This window comes from Tupaia chinensis, unplaced genomic scaffold (assembly GCF_000334495.1).
Source record: "Tupaia chinensis unplaced genomic scaffold, TupChi_1.0 Scaffold000097_1, whole genome shotgun sequence".
Classification (NCBI taxonomy): domain Eukaryota; kingdom Metazoa; phylum Chordata; class Mammalia; order Scandentia; family Tupaiidae; genus Tupaia; species Tupaia belangeri.
In genome coordinates, this window is record NW_006159559.1 from 968225 (window position 1) to 973404 (window position 5180).

At 35.2% G+C, this 5180-nt stretch overlaps 1 protein-coding gene across 1 annotated transcript in view; it reads left to right on the plus strand.

Moving 5' to 3' along the window:
* Window positions 1–4587: 4587 nt before the first annotated feature.
* Window positions 4588–5180, plus strand: part of LOC102503164 (syncytin-B-like) — a 5825-nt gene continuing 5232 nt past the window's right edge. The window contains exon 1 of the mRNA XM_006143334.1: window positions 4588–4804. The gene's annotated coding sequence lies outside the window, so the exon portion shown is untranslated. The remainder of the gene's footprint in view (window positions 4805–5180) is intronic.

Sequence of the window (5180 nt, forward strand, 5' to 3'; positions counted from 1 at the left end):
AGCAAAAAAAAAAAAAAAAAAAAATTATTTTCAGTATGTAGGGCTCTCCCTAAAAATAGCCTAGCATATGTTGTAAAAGAATGGCACTTCATGAATATTGAATAGTTAACAAAGGTATATATGACATTAAGAATTAAGAAGATAGAAAAGAAAGAAAAATAAATATGTGAAAAACACAAAGTCCCTGTAAGAACAAAATAGATAAAAAGAATAAAAAGATAAAATGAAATCAGGGAGAATGTTAAGCATGTATCATTTAAAAATAACTGCTAGAAAAGATTTTTCTTTTTTTTAACTCTTGGATACCAGGAAAAGCTAAACAAGAAAGACATTTACAAGTGAAGTTTTAATAGATAAGTAGAAGTGGGTGGCGAAAGAAAGCAAAGAAAAAAAGTCTAGATGTTAAAAAATACGATAAACATGAAACTAAATTTAACAGAGGTTAAATGAGCAACAGTTAGATTCTAGAACTGGGTAGTATTCTCAACCAAAGTTAGTTCAGAATGCTCTGTCCCACTACATCTGCAGCTTGGATGTTCAACCAGAGAAATCAAGGAATCAAGAAATTGACATACAAAACCAATCTGCTTGGCAGTTGCTAGAATTTACCCAAAACAGTCACCATTTGATCAGTTGTCACCCTGTGGTTGTCTAATGCTTGGTTGCTGTGATCAGCAAAGTTGCAAGGCTTGGTTATTAGCATATACTGTCACGTTTAGTGAAAACCTGTTGTATAACAAGCTAGGCTGCAGTTCAGTATTATGGCAACTTCCTTGGGTCAAAGTTTATCATCTAAGTATAGAGTCCTGAGTGGGCCACTTTAGTTCAGTGTAACAATGTTAAAGAGAAGTTTGGGAAATTGAAATTCACAAATGTGGAAGAGTAACAATGTGAGAGTGATGACACTAGAGTTGAAAAGAGGCCAAAACTTAGCTTTTAATTTGTGTAGTGTATTCTATAAAATTATTTAACACTTAGATTCTACATATAATTCAGCATTTTGAATCTATCTATCTATCTCTATCTATCTATCTATCTATTTATTTATATTAAGGTTTTTGTCATACGGTGTGTGCACTCTTCAAAGAGAGAGAAAGAGTGAAAGTGAAAAATCACCCCCCAGGATGGATGGCCACTCCACAATACCTCGTTCTCTATTCTCCTGGAATTTTGGGCACATGTGCACACATTATATATTCTGAATCTATTTTGTTTTTTGACATAAGGATTAGTATTACACTAATAATTCACAAATGAATAATAGTCAATTGTCTTAACTATATTGGTTAGATACATCATACCCATATTTGGAGACACTCATTACAAATTTTCTCATATCTTTTTCTGTTTTGGAAATTATTCCTATTTGGTGATTTATTTGACTATAGATTGCAAATATTGTAATTATTACTTTAAAGGTACTATATATTTTGATGTCAGTATTCATTTTTTTTTTTTCAAAAAATGCTATTCACAAGCATTTTTTTTTTTACACAGAAATTGAGAATTCTCTTCCTGGAATTTTGGGCATCATGTACGTTGACCAGCATGGCTTTCAAGTGGCCAGGTCCAGGACTTGAACTTTGGTTGGTCATGTGGGAGTCCAGCACTTTAGCAACTGTGCCATCTGCTGGCCCCTGCACCAAGTGTTTTTAAGAAAAACATACTACATTTTTGAAGGAATTATCAAATTCTTTCTGTATTTGTTAAAGTTTAGTTTATATGTTTCTGGGTTATGTGGATAGGTGTATCAAGGTTTAATGTTTTACACATTTTTTTATGTACATTTTTGAAAGGGGTACAGTAAGTTTTTTCAAAGGATGCATGCAGTATGTATTAATTAAATCAAGTGTATCCATACATTCATCTTTTTCAACATCAAACATTTCTTTATGTTGTACACATTTGATAAACGTTCTACTAGTTTTTTTTTCTTCTTCTTCATTATGGCTAAGTATATGTGAGACATTTTCCCAATCTACTCATCGGTTGTTGCACACTTATGTTGATTCCATGAGTTAGATATTGTGAATAATGCTGCAATAAATGTGGGTGTGCAAATGTGTCTCTGAGTGATTTCTTGTCGTTTGGGAATTTACCCAATAGTGGGATTGATTACTGGGTCATATGGCACTTCTACTTTTATATTTTAGGAACTATCCATACTATTTTCTACAGTAACTGTGCTAATTTACAACCCTTCAAGCAAAGTCTGAGGGTTCCCTTTTCTCTGAAAACTTGCTAACACCTGTTTTATTTTTATTTTTTTATTATATCCATCTGTTTTATTTTTTTTATTATATCCATCTGTCTTGGGCTAGATGATAAATCATCGTGGTTTAGACTTGCATTTTTCCCTTATGATGAGAGAGCTTAAACATTTTTTATATGTTTCATAGCCATTTGTATGCCTTCCTCTGAGGATTGTTGGTTCAGCTTGTTCATTTTTAAACTGGATTATTAATTTTTTGGATGAGTTATTTATGTACTCTTTACTTGAAGCATAATTTGTCAATATTTTCTTCCATTCTGTGGGTAGTCTCTTTATTGTTTCTTTTATTGTGGAGAATCTGTTTATCTCAATGTAATATCACTTATCGATGTTCGATGTTATTGCTCTTGCTTTAGAGGTCTTAGTAAAATGCGCCTTTGCCCACTCTGATGTCTTGAAGTGTTTTCCCTGTATTTTTCTCCAGTAGTTTTATGTTTTAGGGCTTTATATTTAAATCTTTGATCCATTCTGAGTTAATTTTTAAAAATGGTGACATGGGGGTTTAGTTTCATTTTTCTGAGCATGGATATCAATGTTTTTCAGCACTATTTGTTGAAAATAATATTTTCTTCACTGGATTATCTTGTGTCTTTTGTTTAAAAATCAGTTGGCTGGGGAGCAGCTTTTAGCATAATGTTTATGTAGCTGGACTCCCATGTAGATGACTGTGGTTCCTGTTCCAGACCTGGTGACTTAAATCTCATGCTAGGCACATGTGTGTGCATGTCCAGGATCCCAAGAAAATGGAAGAGAAGGGGTTGTGGCATGGCCATCGCCCCTGGGGGAGGGTGATTTCTAGCTTTATTTCTCTCTGTCTCTCTCTGTGTCTCTGGTATAGGGCATGTGCCCTATAGCAAAAAATCTCTCAAAAAAAAAAATCAGTTGGTCTATGTTTTTGGATTTATTCCTGTTTCTCTATTCTTACTCTGTACTCTGTGTTCTCTGTTACATTGATCTATATGTCTGTATTTATGCCAATACCATGCTATTTTGGTTATGATAGCTTTGTAATATATTTTACAGTTAAGTAACAAGATGCCTCTACTTTATTCCATTTTTATAGTATTGCTTTGTGAAATGGGGTCTTTTATGGTTCCAGAAAATTTTTAAGATTATTTTTTCTATTTCTGTGAAGAATGTCACTGCAATTTTGATAAAAATTTTATTGAATTTATAGTTCATTTTGGGTGAAATTGACATTTGAGCTATGTTGATTTTTCCAATTCACGAACATGGTTATGTCTTTGCATTTACATGTGTATTTTTCCAATTCTTTATTCGGATTTTTATAATTTTCATTAACAAAGATTTTTCACTTATTTGGTTAGATTTATTCATAGATTGTGCGCATGTGTGTGTGTTTGTTTTTATTGTAAATAAAATTTATTTTTCTCTCAACTGGTTCAGTGCTACAGATTTTTGTATGTCACATTTATATCCTGTGACTTTACTGAATTCATTTCATTTAAGAGCTTTTTGATAGATTATTTAGGTTTTTCTTGAGCATAATTTGCAAGTAGGGGCAATTTTAACTTCTTCATTTCCAATATGTGTGTCTTTTATTTCATTCTTTATCTGTGTTGGCTAAGAATTTCAGTATTATGCTAAATAGGAATGGTGAAAGTGGACATACTTGCTTTCAACCAAGTTTAAGAGAAAAGGTTTTAAATTTTCTTCATTTGAATATGATGTTACTATTAGTTTGTCATATATGTATTTTATTGTATTTAAAAAAAGTAAGTTCTAGGGGACCAGCAGTTAGCATAATGGCTATGTCGCTGGACTCTCACATAGTTGACCGTGCTTCGAGTCCCAGACCCAGTGGCTTAGATGCATGCTGAGCACGTGTGCATGCATGCCCAAGATCCTGAGAGGAGAATGGAGGAGAAGGGATTGCGATGTGGCCATCCCCACTGGGGGGTGATTTCTCGCTTTCTGTCTCTCTCTCTCTGTTTGTCTGGCGAGAGCACGCACCCTATAGCAAAAACCTCTACACAAAAATTTTTAAAAAAGTAAGTTCTGAAGGGTCCCAGCAGGTGGAGTGGTGGTTAAGTGTGGAGGGCATTGCATATGGAAACCATCTTGGGAGCTTCTTGAGAACTGTCTGCCATCTTAGAAACCTTAGGCTTCACTTCCTCATTGAGCAAACCATGTCTCAGAAATTATGTTACCAACTGTTGCTAGGCAATGGGAGATCCACCCACATCAATGACTGGCTCATACTGTTGTATTTCATTTTCGAGCAACCAATTGGTGCCCACCAGCCTGTATATAAAGCACAGTTAGCTCTGCAATAAACGAAGACTTGATCAGCACCTCATCTTGTCTCCACTCTGTGTGTGTGTGTGTGTGTGTGTGTGTGTGTGTGTGTGTGTAAGTTTTATGTGAGTCCCCTTTTTCACCGACCTCACCCAGGTACCCGTTCGACTGTCCTGCGGGTCGAGGCAAGTGGCGCCCGGACGTGAAGCCCTGGAGTAGAGGATCAGGGTGAAGTGCACAGTGAAGAAAGCCAGGCCTGGTAAGAGAGGAAGGGTAAGTAGTAATACAGAGATTGCTTAAAGTAATACAGAGATTACTAACTTCCTAGTGTGCAGTTATGGGACAGCAAATGAGTAAGCATGAATTATTTGTTCAGGGGCTTAATGATGCTCTTAGGACACGCGGAGTTAAAATTAGGATTAAACAATTACTTTCTTTTTTTGATTTTCTAAAAGAAGTGTTTCCCTGGTTTCCTCAAGAAGGTACTATTGATGAAGTAAGGTGGAATAGGGTAGGTGATGCTCTGAAGGACTACTATGTCGCATCTGGCCTGGAAAAAGTCCCAGTAATAGCCTTTTCTTATTGGAGTTTAATAAATGAAAGTATTGGGTTCCGGCCAACAGACCCCAGAATTGCAGCAGTAGTTGAG